General features: G+C 36.0%; 2 long non-coding RNA genes across 3 annotated transcripts in view; one reads left to right on the top strand and one right to left on the bottom strand.

The window, feature by feature from the left end:
- LOC123595151 overlaps positions 1-19,416 on the top strand; it is a 258,461-nt gene that overhangs the window by 86,082 nt on the left and 152,963 nt on the right. The gene's annotated exons all lie outside the window — the stretch shown is intronic.
- Positions 943-17,715, bottom strand: LOC123595149. The gene is made up of 2 exons (XR_006711052.1): positions 17,143-17,715; positions 943-1,256 (listed from the first exon to the last, which is right to left on the bottom strand). It is a non-coding gene; the product is annotated as an uncharacterized LOC123595149 (long non-coding RNA).

Genomic DNA, 19,416 nt, shown 5'->3' with positions numbered 1-19,416 from the left:
TTGGGTGGTTTAAAATTGAGAGTCCATTTGTGAAAAATCAGTTTGCTTTTAATAGTTCTATTTTGTTTTTAGAGCTTAATACATTATAGACCCATGGTCCCCAGTCTGGAGTTTTCAGACTCCTAGGGACCTGCAATGCAGATTGGTACCAATAGTCATATTACCCTGGTCATAAGTACTGATTTAAAGTAGTGTATGATCGATTTATTAAAAACGAGCAAATGTTTGTTACTTAAAAAGGGTAATTTGTTTACTTTACCAAACTTGGAATTCGTGGAGTAAAAGTAACAGAAAGTCCCCTTCGGAGAGATTCATGCCAACTTGAAGCCTCACCCATACAGCTGTCACATATGTGAGATTGTTAACTCCAGAGATTTTTATTGATTGAATTAATAAATTCAGTTGTAAATCTAAGAATTCAAAATACTTAATAGCTGAATATTACCTTATGGTGAATATTAAAGTTTGGTAAACTACTTTTCATCCCACATTACATTTTTGGATGAAAGGTGCAAGTGGTGTTATGATACTTATGTGACGAGAATATTTGTGGGGGCTGGTGTAGCTTACATGTATATGGATGTGTGATGCTGAATCCGTATTTCTTAAAGTAACTTTCATTGTATTTAGATTAAGAGGTACCCAAAATAAGCTTTGCTGTTTTCAGTGCAAGTGTTATTTTTCTTTTTTTCCTGTGTTTCTCCCCGACTTTGGATGGTGTGGGGAGGAGAGGTCATGGTTAGACTAGCAGCACAGGCCGCCATCAAACTTGAAACGTTCTGAACAGATAGCACACCCCGCCCACCATTTCTTTCACATCACTGTAAAAGCTCCCAAGTTGTTACTTGAAGACTGAATTTTGTACAAGTTCATTTTGAAACATTTTGAGCCATTAAAGTATTAAATGAATTACTATAGAATTGCCACAGTTTATGGTACAACTTAGTTTTTAACAAATCTTTTGTTTATCACATTCTTAAATGACTGAAGTATGCTGATAAATTTCTCAGTCATTGTGGCGATTTACAGCCCTTTTTTATGGGATGGTGTTTAAAATACCTAACCTAAATTTTTCTTAATGCAAGTTCAAGTTACTCTTTCTTATTCATTGTGTACTTGAAGGAAAGTAACTTAGTTACTTGCGTTTCCTCTGGGCTGCATTCATATGTTTGAGGTCATCTGTGAAGTTCTTTTCCTGCTAGTGCTGTCTTCCTTCAAACCCCATGCTGCCTCGTCTATAACAGTCCTTGAGTATCCTGAAATGATAAAAAAAAAAAAAAAAATTATTATGTTATCCTACTGTAAGTCTCTTATGAAGGAGAAATTATATGAAAGTTTTTTATGAAAGACTTTAACAACTACATTTTCAAAAATAACAATTTCAATATGGAAATGCTTAGGCATGACTGTACCAGGAATAATGAAATGGTAGATTCTTGTACAGACATGTGGCATCACTCGGAAGACCACAGCTACAAATACAAGTTAAAAATATCTGTATTAGCAATTCAAAAACAAGTGCTTTTAAGATAATGGCTGTGACTGTTTTAAAAAAGTTCTTATTTATTTATTTAAGAGAGATAGCAGGGGGAAGGGCAGAGAGAGGTGAAGAGAATCCCAAGTAAGCTCCATGCTGTCAGCGTGGGGCTTGACATGGGGCCCGATGTGGAGCTCGAACTCATTAACTGCGAGATCATAGCTTGAGCTGAAACCAAGAGTCAGATGCTTAACCAACTGAACCACTCATGTACCCTATGTGTCTTTTCTTAACATGTTGATTGCTTTTGACAAAGCTTTGTTTTGCTTGGAGCTTTGTCAGAAGCAATCAACATGTTAACATAGTTGTGTGTTCTTGAAGAATTCATTGCATATTAAATTTTTCCTAAAATGCTATGTATTTATGTAAGATGGAGTAAGGTTCTAGACTCATATAATTATAAATGTGTACTTCACCCTCATGAGTCTCTAGTCATTCATTCAAAAGGTGTGAGGGACCCAGGGAAATGCTTTGTTTGGAACTCTCCTTTGTGTTGCAGTTGACGTAAGTTTCTCAGCCCATGAAAAGCATGTGCAAGCCAAAAATGTGTTCACTTATTTTGAAAAAGAGGACAGTCCTAGGTGCTTTTCTTGAGAACCTTTGCTCCAAGCTAAGCTTTTTTTTTTTTTTTTTTTTTTTTTTTTTTAACGTTTATTCATTTTTTGAGACAGAGACAGAGCATGAATGGGGGAAGGTCAGAGAGAGAGGGAGACACAGCATCCGAAACAGGCTCCAGGTTCTGAGCTGTCAGCACAGAGCCTGACACGGGGCTCGAACTCACAGACCGCGAGATCATGACCTGAGCCGAAGTCAGATGCCCAACCGACTGAGCCTCCCAGGTGCCCCTAAGCTAAGCTTTTAAATATAGGGCCTGTTTTCTGATGCATCAGTAGTTTTTGTGTGTGTTTTTTTGTTTGTTTGCTTTGTTTTTTGTTGTTGTTGTTTTCCTCTGTCTATTCAGTTTTTCTTATACTTTAATGTAATTGATAGGGACAAGCGATTCAGTTGTTTCTCAGAATCCATCTAAGGTGTCTTGAATGGTGCAAGCTAAAATAATCTCAGTGCGAAAATAAATCTAAGCAAATTATCCGTTACTAGCAAATCATTGTGGGTGACTACCAAAGACATCCTTTCTTCATCTTCTTTAAGTGGAATCCCATATCATGCAAAGATTATGTTATTTTAGAATACATGGAGGGGGGGTGCGGTGATCACGCCAAACATTTATAGAGCACTTATCTAGCAGCTATGTTACTTGCCTTATCTTTTATTTTTAAATCTTTTAACCATCTGAGGAAGCACACATTATTCATACCTTTATTTTACAAAACAGAAATCAGAGCCATAGAGAGGTTAATTACCTTGCTTAAGGTCACACAACGATTAGGTAGTAGAGCCTGGATTTTATATCAGGCTTCTTTGACTTTACAGCAATTGCTGTTAAGTTTCACTGGTGTTCACATGAATCTTTTCAAAGGTGGATTATAACCATTAAAATGTGTCCAGGACAGACCTTCAGAGAAGCTCTCCCTATCTCTTTTCTAATAACATATTTATCTGCATTTCCTCTTTATTTTCCATTCTTTAGAGTTAGCTAGATGTGTGGGATGTGAAAGTGAGCCATATGTAGAATCTCTACTTGGTGTTATTTAAATGTCAACATGGTAATGAGACATTGATGGGGCCAAGTACTTCAGACTTGCCAGTATCATGATGTTCATCAGTAATAAGCAAATGAGCGTGGTTAGCCTGTGTGCTCTAGAATGATAGAAAATACAAAAACACTGTCATGTACTTAGCAAAAACTATATGAGTAATAACACCCAGAAAGTAGAGGATAATGCTAATTTTTTTGGTAACCACCTTCAACTTCAACTAACAGGAAAGTCTACTTTTATTCTTCGGGTGCCAGTTACCAGTGAAGAAGAGGAATTTGCATTTCTGCATTGGTGATACTTGTGACTTTGAGAGCAACATTGCCTTCTGGTCTCCTGTGTGTTGTTCTTTTCAGCATTAATAAATTTATTTAAAATAAAGTTATGTTAATGGATCAAATGAGTTCTTGTGCTTGGCAGTGAAATAATCAGATTCGAACTTATATTTAAAATTTAGAGAGGCTTCCCATTAAAAATAGCATTTGGTTGCATTTGCTGACATAGCCTCTTCTAATTTTCTGCTAAGAGATTAATGAAAACCTAGAAACAAACTCAGTAATGGGGGGAAAAAAAGACTGATACTCAATTGCTAGAAATTTTGATGCATTTCCCCCATCTACAAGGAACTAGACTAGGAAAAACAGGATTATCTAATGAAACTAATCAGTATAAAGTAGCAAATGTAGTTTGCTTCTTTTGTAACATCATCTGCTTGCTCAGACATCCACGATCTTGAAACATCGAGGAAATGGGGCAGCTCTCCATCTGCTGCAAGGGCGGCTGTTTTTCTGAGGAAGCTATAATATTACCATCATTTGTGCTTCTGTTCTCGTAGTTTTTCCGTCTGTCCAGCAGCTTTAAGAACAAAGAAAACAGCAAGAACATTAAAGATTAGGTTAGTTGGAGCTGCAGACCACTGCATCCTGAAAGGAAGATGTCTCCCAGGTAATGGACTCAAAGTGGGAGTGGAGAACCAAATGGTAGGCCTTTTAGATTTCAGGTGATCCTTTTTCAGATCGGCAATCTGTTAGGAGAAGGTTCCTTTGCCATCCAGAAGACAAGCTTTACATTAATGCCTGATGGCCACTGAGAATTGGACTTTTGACTCTTCCTATGAATCTGTATCTCTGCTACAGCACTGTGAAGGGATTTCTATAACCATCCAAGAGCACAGTGAGCCAGGCCAAGCCTTCTTTGGATGGTGGACACTGTCACCAGCACAGGAAGAGGCAACAGAAAACCTGAACACCATTTGATTTATTAACTGATACTGTACTTCAGGGTAAGGGCCTATCTTTCTGAAAATGCACGAGAAAAGCACATTTTAGGGAGTATTTACAAAACTAGAACATTTAGAAAACAGTTTAACATAACATAAGGTAGTAGGTAGGGTATCTGTGAACCTGCTGCAGACAGCTGCAAGGAGAGAACTAACTCATATTTCAGGCAAGATTGCAGGAAACAAAAAAACTGGGAAAGTGGGATTCAACTCTGCAGAGGAGGCAAGAAGGAAGAATTCATGTTTTGAAGAACTAAATCAATGATGTGAAGGACCAACTTCAGGAACTTAGATTTCAAAGAAAGATCAAGAATAAAAAAACAGATAAAAGATAATAAATATGGGGAAGGAGAACTGAAGTCCAGTCTAGGAAAGATAAATACAAGTGGCTGATAAAAATAAGAAAAAAAATCAGCCTGTTTTGCAAAGAAATGGAAATAAAAATGAGTTTTCACTTTATGCCAATCAAATTAACTAACATATATTAAACAAGTGAACCCCCCCTTTTTATTAAGTTTACTTAATTGATTTTGAGAGAGAGAAAGAGGGCACATGTGAGCAGCAGACAGAGAGGGAGAGAGAGAATCAGTCCCAAGCAGGCTCCACACTCAGTAGGGAGTGCAGCATGGGTCTTGATCCCACAACTGTGAGATCATGACCTAAGCCAAAATCAAGAGCTGGACGTTCAACTGACTGAGCCACCCAGGCACGCCCAGAATACCCTTTTGATAGAAACTCAGTGGAAAAGTCCTGTTTGAAATGTATAGTCATTTCGATAGTTTGGTAACATTTTCTTAAAAAGGTTAGTGCTTTATCTAAAGGTAACAATCATGGATATGTGAGAAGATTTGCTTATAAGGATAACAAATGGGAAAAATTTTGATAAACTATGAGACAGTTAGTGATAATTTGTAGCCCTAAAATCATGGTTTTGAAACTAATGATATGGAAATATCCTTCCAATATAATGTAGTTTCAGTGTATCCCAAGCTGAGAGCTAATAATGAAGAAGGAAGATGTATTTAGTGGGAAGTAAATGTGGAAATATGTTTGCTCTCCAGATGACTTCCTTCCCAAGTCATTTCTTATGAGTTAAGTCCTAGTAGATGTTAGCACCTTTTAGGTCTGAGAAAGCTGCCATAGATTTCTGCTAACATTGCCTAAACCTTTTTATACTGTTCTAAATACCACAGAACATTGCTTTTAGTGGAACAGATATTAACATTCTATTATCATCTACCAGAAAAATGTTATTTCAATACCAGTTTGGGAAACAACATGTGAAATTAAAAAAAATATGTGAAATTGAAGTAAATACACCAGATAATTTAAAATGATCTCTGAATGGTGAAATTGTTATATACTTATATGTCACCCCTAAATTTTTCTTCAACAGGAATTTCTTTAATAAGAATGCAATATCTTTTTTTTTAATAGAACGTACAGCAAATGTATTTAAAAAGGAGAAATTTGAAGAATTCTGCCTATAAAATTCAATAGTCATTAGAGGGCATAAAATAGAGTCATTGTGATGGAATTCATGTGGTGATTTTATGCTGTTACAGGATTTTAGAATAGACATTTATTTTTATGTATGTATATATTTTAATGTTTATTTATATTTGAGAGAGTATGAATGTGGGAGAGGCATAGAGAGAGGAGGGAGGACACAGGATCTGAAAGCAGGCTCCAGGCTCTGAGCTGTCAGCTTAGAGCCCTATGCAGCACTCGAACCCATGAACTGCAAGATCCCAATCTGAGCTGAAGTTGGACGTCTAACCGACTGAGCCACCCAGACACCCCGGCATTTAGTTTTTAAGGTGTAAGGAGATATTTTGACCAAGTATTCCATCTTGCACAGAATTAGTTCCTCCTTTGTTGTGAATGAGTTCCAGTAGACCAAGAAAAGTAAGTTATCCTGAGCCAAAGTAGAGTGAAAATAGTTGTTTCTTTATTTTGTTTTAATCAAAGAACTGAATACAACCCTTGTCTTACTTGTCATTAACCCCAACCAAGTGAAAAATGGGACAGGGAGGTTAGTCCCTGTGATGGTTGAAAGTGTGTGTGTGTGCGAGCCTGTATGCATGCACACACATGTATGTGTGTTTAATCTTTCTTCCTCCTCATTTTCTTCATTTTTTAATACATCAAAGTAAAAGACACTGTAATCCTATCTCTTCAGAATCTTTCTTCCACCTCTCCCAAATCAACCTAAATTCTTCTAATTATTCACAGATGAGATTAAGTCCAAAAGAATTTTTGTTCGTTGTTGTTCTGTTTCTCTTCTTTGTTTTTCTTATAGAGATGACTACCTTTCTTTTTGTGGCTATGTTAATAGATAAGCATGTTCACATAGTTGGCTATTGCCATAATCATATTATTTTATTAATGCAAGAATTTTAGACTAACAGAAGCAAATCTGGAAGTGATTTAGTTCATGGCCTTTTTGAAGAATTTGAATTGTGCCCCCATCAGACTGTCTAGAGCAAGTTACATTGGGAGGTGTGAGAAGTAAGCATCAAGAGGCTATACTTTGTTGGAATGTGTAGTATTCACTGTAAGTTGTAAAGTTGAAAGAAATGCATGTTCTGGTTAATCTTTTTATAAAAAAAAAACGGCTTTTATATTTCTCAATTATTCAGGTTCACTGTTTTGATTTAAACTGAAGACCATAGCGCACCCTGTTAATGCCCTTCCCATGAGGGATGCTTTTATACTGACAAGTCCATAAAGCAGCCTTATTTTATGGACTGTCGTGTGTTTAAGGGCACCCCCACATTAATTTGCTAGGTGAGACATAATTTCAGAATACCTTGTACACATTTATTTGTGGAACATTCAAAGATAGAAAGTACTGGAATACTCATATGGTCAACTCCTGCATTCTTGATTTGGTGAACACTTTGATCAGTGTAGTGTGGCAGTTTTGCAGACGCATCTCAAACCAGGTGGCATAAAGATGATAAACCTTAAAACAACTGGGTTCAGTATACATTTTTTTTTTAGAGTTAATATGCAGCAATACTCAGTACTAATACTTAAGATATCTGTGAAAATAACAAAATGGTTTTTAGTTATTTTGGCCCAGTCTGTGAGCAAATTATTTAGTAAGGGTGTTGTGGTTAGGATTTCAAAAGCAAATCATTTCCATTTTATCATGAAAAATCCTTTTCTTTCTGGGTTTCCAGGCTCTTGGTTAATGATTTGTATTGTGATCAGGGTGGTTTTGGGGATTTTCATCTGTAACTAATTAGAACTTGGTTTTTTGATTTGAAATTCCACCTCCTTGGTTAAACTTCCTAATTGGGCTAAGAGAAGCACGTTTTTTTTTTTTTTTGCCCCTTTTCTCCCTTTACAAATGATTCCCTAACACTTCCTAAACTAGGTGGAAGTACTTCTGATGAAGGTAGAAATTGAAGGTTGAAAGAATTTAATTAACGAGGCAGTTATTTCATTTTGTATGTAGATGTTTTTCATCACGGGGAAATCTTTGGTTTCTTTTGGGTACGGAGGAAATAAAGTACAGTCTGAGAATTAGCTGATAAATGCTACAAACTTGAAGAGCCAAAGCTGTATATTTAGAAGCATTTGGAGATCCAGAAATATTCAGATGATGAATATTCAGACTATTTCCAAAATAGTCATCAGATATTATAGAATGAGATATACATAATCTCAGGGCAGTTCTTGAAGACAAGGGCCATTTCTTATTTGTTGTTTTAATTCCTAGCTTTTGAATATCAGGTTCACATAATAGGTTTGCTTTAATATAGATCAAGAAAATTTAAAAACTGAGGCGTAAGTATTGATTTGATTAATTGAATTGTTTATATCTATCAGTCTCAGTGTAACCAGGCATATGCTTTTTTTTTTTTTAAATTTAAGAAGTTGTCTGCTTCTTATCGATCTTTTTTTTAATTTTCAGAGGAGTTTGCTCTTCTTCCTGTTAAGCATTTAGGTTACAGCAAATTTGGTTTTATAATAGTTCAAACCAACTTTGGAATTTGGCAGACCTGGATCTTCTTGATTCTAGGCGTTTCTGGTGCCATTCCATGCAACAAGAAGTTCTTGGACCAAGTCTACCTAAAGTCCAAGTTCATACGTCTGTCTGTTTCATAGATCCCATTCTGTTTCATTCCATTCTGTTCTTTATTCCTTCACATAAGTGTATGTTTTTCACTTCTGGCTTGAGAGTTATAGATAGTATGGTGCAGTGATTATGGGAAAAGGTGCTGCAAATAAAGTGGGTTCAAATCCTGGTTCTGCTCTTTACTAGCTGGATGATCTAGGGTTAAGTTGTTTAATACTTCTGTGTCTCAGTTTCCTGATATGTAAAGTTGGGATAACAGAATAACTTATCTCTCGGAGCTGTTAGACAATTAAATGTGATAATACATACGAGGTGCTTAGAACAGTGTGTGGTGCATAACTGAATTCTTTGTCTATCTTTGAAGGCTGATTTGAACTTGATATTACCTGCTTCACCCCAGAGTATTTTCTGGCCCAATTTGGTGTTCGTATTTCACTTCAACCAAGGTTGAACTTATCCTTTGGCATGCCTCACCTGCGCCCTTTGAAGTCTTGGGCACTCTCCACACAACTACCTGAATTCTGTCTACCTTGTCAAGCCTCCTGTTCTACCTTTTTCTTATTACCAAAGTAAAGACATGGTGCTTGAACTCACAAAACACATATCACCAACCTAGATTGCAAACTTTGTGACTATAGACAAATAATGATTTTTGATATTCCATAAGTATTCTTTGTTACTGCACAGAGCAAAAAAGTTACCCGGTAAACCCATGCCACTTATAAAATTGCAGCTAATCTATTTTCTGAATGAGAAATTTAGAAATGATCTAAATTGATATAAGTGAGCAGACTTCAGCGATTTACAGTTTCATTCGTATATTAGGAGTAATCCGAGGTCGTTTCACATCGTGTATTCCCTGAACCTGTTGTTTGAATAAAATAGGATTATCTTAAGCCAAGTGTCAGGCAGGTAGGTAAACAGTTTGTGTTTACTGCTTGTTAGACTTTAGTTATGAGGAAACTATATATTTCAGTGGAGATAGTAATAGTGGTAACTGTGTAGTGCCTGTGTCCACATAGTACCTGTTGACCAGTACCTCATCATGGCTGAAAAAGGCTTAAAAAAAAAAAAAAAAAAGGACTTAGAAAATTGCAAATTTCAGACACATTTTTTTAATGCAAGATTTTAGTGTAGAAATGGTGCTTCTAGATAGTTGACCGACTCTCTCAGGCTCTGGAGGATATTATTTGGTGGTGGTGACCACAAGAAGTGAAGCGGGACAGTGAAGGACCCTGTTCTTGGCAACATGGAATGGTGAATAACAGTATTAGGATTTTCTTTTCCACAAACATTCTAGGATGTTCAGGCTATTCACAGTGAAAGGTGAAGAAAATAGTAGTACTCAGAATTTACTTTGCAGTTGCTATTTGGTTTCTAGTTTAGGTTGTGTATTCTCCTTTAATGTTTCATTTTGACATAATATATTTTAACATGGGCTTTTCTTGCAGATAAACATTTTATGATATAATTTTTCTCAAGTTCTAGGAGACAATGTGGCTGTGTTTTATTTACTCGGATCATTTGTGATGAGAAGCAGACTCAAACTTATTTCAGAAATATTGTTAATTATACAAATAAAAGGGGCAGATATCTTTTTGATTCATCTACACATTTCAGAGTTGCTCCATATTACATTCATGAAACCATTTCTAAATAATCATACAGCATCTTCTAATATTGGTATGTATTTCATACTTGCCATTAGAAGTTGTATTTAATTACACGACTACACAGTAATGGGTGGTTGTCAGGCAGAATGAGATTTCAGTACATGGTAATGAGGTTAATTAAAGGTAATGGAAGGTAGATTCAAATATACATGATGAATTGTATATTTGAATTGTTTCTTTACATATTATAGATTTTAGTTAATATCCTATTGGTATTTATAAAACAAAAGTAAAAAAAGATAGTAGGTCAGGTTATGTTTTTAGTTTTCAACATTTTTAATGGGCAAAATTCAAGGAATATGTGTTGCAGTAGCAATACTGCAAAGAAACAATTGTCTGTGGTTCAGGTGCCTACCACTGTAATTACTGGAATCCAGTTTTCAGAAGACCTTCTCCCATTTTGCATCTCCTTATTGCAGGTTGAGAATAAATGGTGGCAGGTGGGAGGATGTCAGAATAAAAATCAGAATTAATGAAGATTGCAATTATTTAAAAAAAGTCAACAGCAAGGTACCCTTTTTTTTTATTTTTTTTTTTCAACGTTTATTTATTTTGGGGACAGAGAGAGACAGAGCATGAACGGGGGAGGGGCAGAGAGAGAGGGAGACACAGAATCGGAAACAGGCTCCAGGCTCCGAGCCATCAGCCCAGAGCCTGACGCGGGGCTCGAACTCACGGACCGTGAGATCGTGACCTGGCTGAAGTCGGACGCTTAACCGACTGCGCCACCCAGGCGCCCCAGCAAGGTACCCTTTAAAGGATTTGAGGTGTGGGGAAGAATAGAGATAGAGGGAGGATTGGGAAATCATTTTGGATATTAAGGTGACCTGAATCCCATAGGAAGGAAGTGCTTATTAGCTACTGTTTCTGAGCCATTTTAGTTTTGTGTGTTTTTTAGAAATGGATCCTTTGTTAAGAGTCAGAGTCTTATTAAAGGACTTAAATTGCACTTATGCAGATAATTTCTTAGAATTTCTTCAAGGTATATTAGGGACTTGACTTCTCTATTATTGCATTTGACAAAAGAGGTATAAGCTCAAGGTGCCTTTTTGTTTTGAAAATATTAGGGCAAGAGGATAAATGTCAACAAAAAAATCAAACTTGCCTGATTCCCTTTTAGCCAGTTTACTTAAATCATGCTTAAAATTATAAATAAGGTCAACATGTAAGAAATCAACTTACTACTTTTTTCTATTTAAATACGTATTTTTACATTATACATGAGAAAATAGTGGTATTTGAGGTTTGTTTTATGATTTACAAACAATTTGAATACAATGTGGAGTTTTATTTTTAAAAAATTTTTTTAATGTTCATTTTTGAGAGAGACAGAGTGCGAGTGGGGGAGGGGCAGAGAGAGGGGGAGTCACAGATTCTGAAGCAAGCTCCAGGTTCTGAGGTCCGCACAGAGCCCATCACGGGGCTTGAACCCGCAACTGTGAGATCGTGACCTGAGCTGAAGTCGGACGCTTAACGGACTGAGCAACCCAAGCACCCCCTACAGTGGGGAATTTTAAAGAATGATCAGGTTTTATGGGTATATTCTCTATCAATTCAGAAAAATGTAGATTTTTTTTTGTTAAAGCTAGTATAAACATGCAGCATATAGTTCAACACATGAATCTGCTCATGCTGTTTTCTTAAAATCTTTCAATGGTTCCCATTGTCTTCAAGATGACATCCAGTATCTGTCTTCGAAGCCTCATCTTCATTCATTTACAGAGCTTGTGTTTTCCCCTCGTCTGCTCCCTCTCCCATTTCTAATAAGGATTACGTCACTCTCTATCAACTCAAGCTCTCTCCATCTGAATATCCTTGTAGCTTTTCAAAGGCTGACCGTTTCTTTTCTTCAACTGCATGAATACAGGTCATGGGCCACCAGCTTTCTGCTTCATATTAACATCCACTTATATTCCCATATACTCATATTGCCTTCCCTTCTTTCTGAGTGTAAGCCTCCTCTCCAAATTGAAATAATATTCAATGATTTTCTACTTTCACTCTCCCTTTCCCTCTTTCTCTGCTAACTCCTTTTTTTTTTTTTTTTTTATAAACTCTTTTCCCTTAGTAAAACCCTTCTTTGACCCATTGTCAGCTTCTAACTGCTGCCCTAACTCTCCTTCTGGAAAGAACTTGTGTGTGTTCCTGACCACCCATTCATTGTTTATTTCACTGTCTGAAGCTGGAATTGCTTTCACCAAATCACTAATGACTACTGATTTGCCAGATTCCCCAAACACTTGTTTCAGGTGCTGGCATATTCCCTGTATCCAATGAAAATGACACTTTTTATTAATATTATCCTCTCCTCATTTATTTATATGGCTTCCCCTTTGCTAGGTTCTTTTCCTGGCTCTTCCACATGCCTTGTAAATGTGTTCACTGAGGTTCAGAGAAACTGCTTTATCTCTTACTCCAGCATGATTTACTCTTTGGACTGATGCCCCATTCACAAGCACGCCTCAAAACACAGAACAGGTCTCCCACCTTAAGTCTTAACCCTCATTAAAGGCTTCAGTCTTTTTGTTTATTTCATAATACCTCCCAAACTCACTATGCCCAATTTGAACTCATGATCAGTTCCGTAAAATTTAGTCTTTTTTTGTTGTTGTTGTTCTTTATTACTTATAAGTGACATCCCTACACAGGACATTACCAGATATACAAACACTGAAACCAGGAATCTGGGAACAAATCTCTAATTCTTGCTGCCTGTAGTATCTTAATCTTGAGTCTTCTCTTTATTCCTACATTTTATGTCTTGCTTAAATATCATCTCAGTTTTCACCAAGAATAGCCTTAGTGTAGCCTCCCTGCCTGCCTCTCAGGCTTTGGCTGTCTATATTTTGTTATTTTTGTTTTGTTTTGTTTTGTTTTGGGGCAAATTGAAAATACTTGTTTATGAACCCTTTGGAACACACAATTTTTCATAACTTTCAGAAAGTGATTGACACATTGCTCAATACATGTTTATGGTTTAGGTATAATTATTGTAGTTTTGACGACTAGTTCTAGTTGCATATTGAGATCATAATTGAACAGGATCATGATCTAACAGGATCACGTTTCCTTGGAAGGGACCAAGAAGTTTTCAGTGTTGAAGGATAAGCGTGACTTTAACAGTTGTACTTGAGAGAAAGACCATTCTAGGCAGAGGGAAGACCAAAAACAAAAACAAAAACAGAAACAAAAACAAAAACAAAAAACCCAACAACAATAACCGAAAAAAACCCACAAAAACCCAAAAAACAAACAACAACAAAAAACCCACAATGCTTCATGCCATGATAGTAAGCAGGGTAAAAATATTCTTGGAGCATGAGAATCAATGTTTGAATTTGTGAGAATACACTTGACTTATTATTAACCAAAAGTATTGGATAAGAAGGTATTTATGTTCAACTAGTGACTTTATAATTTATTCAGACAAATATTTCATTTTAGGGATTCCTGATTTGGCAGACTAGACATGATGGATTGAATGCTGGACTTGAATTTCTTCTGTAACTTCTAATTTCTTGTTCTGCTTGTTTACATAGTGGTATGATTTGCCATGGAGTGATTATTTAAAAGTTAATGTTAGAGCACTCTGAGGAGTATGCTAAAAATCAGAGACTGTATCTTAAATTTCTCTAGAACCTCTTTTAGTTAAAAAAGCTGTAATTTGTCTGAGTTAATTTCTTACTATCTTAGAAACTGGGAATGATAATTTGTGAATTTAATTTTATTTTTTCCATAATGTAAAAGATAAAACCTCCACAGCTTTTCTTTTAAAGTCTGGATTCATTATTCATATATTGTATGAAAACAATTTTACACTTTTTTTTCTTCAAACCTTTTTCCTTTATATAACTAAGCACCAGAAGAAAGTCAAACTTTTCCTGTGATGCTAAAATTTCTTCCAGATCACATGTTGAAGTACCCTTTCCTTTTTTCTTTGAGGCCTTTCTTAAGTGATCAGATGTAGACTTTTAAGTATATATGGCCAGCTCTTTAATCTGAACTACTTTGTCTAAATCTGTGCTGTTCAGATAGCATGTATCTTCAGTGTTCAGCTTTGCATCTGGGCTATACTTCAACCAGGTAGTATCTATTTTTCTTCCTCTTTTAGATTTGACTGAAATTAGAAGCGTGTTCCACATATATTGTGTGGGTTCAAAAGGCCCGTTTGATTTTGAAATACTCACTTTTACTCATTATAAAATAAATTGTGACTGTTTTTCTAAGTACAAAACCTTTTCCTAACAAGTAACATTTTAATTTGTTATTTTCCTTGACCTCATGTAAGTATTTCTTTTGAAAGTTTAGTTTTTAGGGGTGCCTGTGTGGCTCAGTGAGTTGAGCATTCGACTCTTGATTTTGGCTCAGGTCATGATCTCACACTTCAGGGGTTTGAGCCCTGGGTCGGACTCTGTGCTGACAGTGCAGAGCCTGATTGCCTGCTTGGGATTCTCTCTCTCCCTCTCTCTCTGCCCCTCCCCTGCTTTCACTCTCTCTGACTCTCCAAATAACTTAAAAAAAAAAGTTTAGTTTTTATAGAATGGTACATGTTTTATATATTGTCAGCCTTTATTTTTTCTAAAGGTGCAAAGCTGAATGAGTGATTGTAAAGAATAGTAGCACCTCTTTCTCTTTGAGTTCTGATCAGTATTTGTGTAAAGCAGAATATCTTTCAGATTGAATGAATTAGTAGTAGTACTTTCAAGTGATATTTAGCAAGCCTTGTGGGTCATAGGGTTGAAAACATGCATTGTGTGTTTCAAAAGTTATGTTACTTATAGAAGCTACAGAGAAATTTAGATTTTAAGGAAAATAAATTTATCTTACTGTCCTTAATAGCCTTTTAAAATTCTATTTTTATAAACTATGACCAGTCTTAACTAAATTTTTCTTTTAAACCTTTGGATAAAAATTCATGTTATGTGGATTCCTGCAGCATGAACTTAGTGCCGTATTTGGGCTTGTTTTTGTGATTTTCTTCCACTAAACTTGGAATGCTGTCTTGAGGAATAGGTTTTTGGCTTTCAAGGGCCATCATAGTCAAACACTAGTTCTTAATCACTGTGTCTGTGTAGTGTCTTGCTGATGTTGCTCTCAGTGTATCGACTTCCTTTTCTCTCTGTTTCCAGCCAAGATGTTTTGAAATGTTTCAACCAAACAAAAAACTACAGTGTTACCATTTGTGATAGAGAACATCTTTACTTGGTTATACTATTTGCTGCGTGATGATTATGGACTTACTGTTATAATAGGAACCGTTAACTTTAAGCTTGTGCATGTTTTGGATTAATAGCATCCTTAGTATTTTTTTCTCTTCTCAGTGCCTTGGCTTGTCTTGTTAGGGAAGGAAGAGAAATGATTTAATGTTTTATCATTTAATTAAACTTTTCTTGAGTATGTGAGAGTAAATTTAAGTTTTTGTTACAATGAGACTTTTGTGTTACCTTTGCATTTGATATTCTTCCGGCAAACATTATCCTCTGTTAGCACAGCAAGTTGATAATTGTTCCACCATACTTAAAGGTCTTGCATTGGATTCTGACCTTACTCTGGGAACTTTTTTCTCTAAAACTGAGATGATGCAAAGAAGGGTAACATGACTCAGTTTGGGATTTCCCATGTCAGCACTGGAAGGTGTCCTGTGGTAGGCTCTTGAAGAGCAGTTAGGGACAGTGGAAATAGCCTTAGATGAGGGGATGGATAGCCACAGTCCTCAAGGAGACTCTAGTTTACAAGGAGTTTCAGACACTTATCTGTAACTTGTGATGATCTGTGTGTGTGTGTGACAGAGGTATTCTGTTATCTATTTATTACAGTACATATGAGCTAGGTATTATTATCCCCATTTTACAAATGAGGAAACCAAGGCTTGGAGAAGTAAGCAGCTTGCCCAAGATCATAAGGTCAGTAAATACAGAGCTGGCATTCATACCCGGGGACTCTTTTGACTACAAGACTTGGCTCTTCACTGGCCTGCACTGTGTTCCATGTAAAGGACCATGTGCTTATTGTGAAGATTAAATAAATTAATGTGTATGTCTTTGTAAAGCTGTTATTCCTGATAGGGAAAAAATATATATATATATTTATATATACTTATATATATATTTATATATATATATATTTATATATATTTAAAAAGTAAGAATTTTTTTAATGTTTATTTTTATTTTTGAGAGAGACAGAGAATAAGCAGGACAGGGGCAGAGAGGAGAGGGAGACACAGAATCAGAATATATATATATATATATATATATATATATATATATATATATATTTGGAACTTGGAACTGTTGGTCTTTTCTGCTATTTCAAGGATTGGCATTGACTTCATAATTTTATATGTAAATATTTTCACCTTCAAGATTATTAATATTTGTCAGTGTTCTGCTTGTTGATTTATGATGTATATATATTATTCATATATGTAAACATATACAAATATATATGTATACACACACACACACACGCACTTCTAAAAAGGGAAGAGAATCTATGTTTTTCCCTTTGTGTTCTGTGGATTTGTTTTTTTCTGAAAAAAAAAAAGTTTTACCTCAGAGTCTTCTTTTTAGGATTTTCTGGACTTCAGGATTTAATAATTTATTATATTACTCACTTATAATTGCATGCTGGAGAATAGGATCTTTAACACTCCACTGTTTAAAAAAAAATAGTACAAGGTAAACACATATAAAAAAAGATTGATTGCTTTAGTAAGGACACTGAATAGTCAAAAACTTTTCCAACAACTTGGTTTACTGTATACACGCGCTATTTTGAGTGTTGTGAATTACTGAAATACTTTAAGACCTTCTCTAGTTTGTATGCATTACTGAAATACCCAAAGGTTTGATTCTGGAATGCTTGAAAAACTTTAAATTGCAAGGAGAAAACCAATGAGTACTTACTCATGTTGTAACACTTTTCTGTAATTTCCCTCAATTTCTGAGGTTGTCCTCTGGTACCTTTTATTCACGTTAGGGATAGATTTTAAGTACTCTTGATTCCAAGTAATTTGTTTAATTGTCTTAATGCTATCTTTATAATGATTTTAAGCTGTGGCACTCTGTGAGCGAGTGCCCAGGGGCTGGATAATTGACATTCAGGCAGTGAGGTCTGCTTTCTCTTACTGGCCTCTTGGCAGCCTCTGTGACCTCACAAGGGCGTTTAAAAAAATCTTTTAACCTCTAGTAGCTTTGAAGGCAAAGCTGTAGGTTATGGTTTGGGAATTCAAAACTGATAATTTAAGTAAAACTGAATGTAAATATTTGTAGACAAAGCCTTCAGGTCTAAGCTGGTTGAAATATCTTCTAAAAGTATCAAGAGTTTTTTCAAAATTATTCTTTACAACTAACATCAGTACAGTATGAAAAGTCTCTATCAATATCACACATTTAGTAATGGTTACAGGTGTTTGTTTGAAATATAAGTTTTGAAATTCTATTTTTTGATTAAAGTTGAAGTATGTCACAGTATTAACCTTACTTTTCAGATGGGAAATACAGAAATTTCTCCTTTGTCTTTCATAATTAGTATGAATTTATGAATCTGCTTTTTTATCATATTTAAGATTTATCTTTTATTAACAGTTAAGTGTTTCACATAGCCTCATGTAAATATTCAGCAATAAATGATGATTATTGGTTGCCTAGATAATTAGTTATATATGCTTTCTGTGAGCAAAAAACTGAACTTTGGAGGAAGGATGTAAGAGATAATTTTCTTTAAAAATTTTTTTTAATGTTTATTTTTATTTTTGAGAGAGAGAGACAGAGAATAAGCAGGACAGGGGCAAAGAGAGAGGGAGACACAGAATCAGAAGCAGGCTCCAGGATCTGAGCGGTCAGCACAGAGCCTGACACGGGGCTTGAACTCACAAACTGGGAGATCATGCCCTGGGCCAAAGTCGGACACTCAACTGACTGAACCACCCAGGAGCCCCAAGAGATAATTTCTAATTTCTCTTCCTAAAACATTTGGAGTGAAAAAATTTTACCTTGATACAATTTAAAGGTAATGTAAGTCCATACTGGCTTTTCTAGGTTGTATCTTCATTTTCTAGGTTTTCTAGGTCAAAGGTTTTCTAGAATATGTCTTCGTTTATGGGAACCTCAACTGATTAGGTCGCCCATGGGCTCCCTTTGACCCACCTCACGTGTGCCTAGACTGTGTCTGGAAATATTCTATCTGCATTTTATTTGCCTTAAGCCAGACTTCTGTGGTTAGCATTGAGCAGTCTTGTAACAGTTGTTCCTGATGACATCCTGTCACCTCTGGTCAGTCCAGCCAGAGCTTTATTCTGTTACCAGAGACTTGTCCTTGAGTTCTGACCACCTTACCAAATGATCCTCAATCTACTTTTCTAGTTTCATCTGGGCCACTCTACCCTTCTTTGCCTTTTCACCTGAGTATTTTCTATTCTCCAAACACCTTTGAATAGGTTGGATCTTCTACCTGACCTTTCTTCTCTTTTGCTTTTCTGAATCTTATCTGTACTTCATGACTATGAATTCTGACTTCATAACCTCATGTATGTCACTTATTGTCTATGCCTTCTTGCCTTAAAAATTATAATAGAAAACACAACATAAAATTTACCATTGTAACCATTTTTTTTTTTTTTTCCAACGTTTATTTATTTTTGGGACAGAGTGAGACAGAGCATGAACGGGGGAGGGGCAGAGAGAGAGGGAGACACAGAATCGGAAACAGGCTCCAGGCTCTGAGCCATGAGCCCAGAGCCCGACGCGGGGCTCGAACTCACGGACCGCGAGATCGTGACCTGGCTGAAGTCGGACGCTTAACCGACTGCGCCACCCAGGCGCCCCCCATTGTAACCATTTTTAAGTGTACCGTTCAGTAGTGTTAAGTATATTTACATTGTTTTGCAGCAGATCGTCACAACTTTGTCATGTTGTACAACTGACACTGTACTTACTAAACAGCGCCCATCTCTGCCCTGCCATGCGCTAACAACCACCGTTCGATTTTATGCGTTTGACTATTTTAAATAACTCATCTAAGTGGAACCATACAGGATTTGTCTTGTTGTGACTGGCTTATGTCACTTTGTATAATATCTTCAAGGTTCACCCATGTTGTAGCACGTGACAGCATTTCCTTCTTTTTTAAGGCTGAAAATATTCCATTGTCGGTATATACCAAATTTCATTTATCCCTTC

This window comes from Leopardus geoffroyi, chromosome B1 (assembly GCF_018350155.1).
Source record: "Leopardus geoffroyi isolate Oge1 chromosome B1, O.geoffroyi_Oge1_pat1.0, whole genome shotgun sequence".
Taxonomy (NCBI): Eukaryota; Metazoa; Chordata; class Mammalia; order Carnivora; family Felidae; genus Leopardus; species Leopardus geoffroyi.
This window is presented reverse-complemented; position numbering and strand designations above follow the sequence as displayed.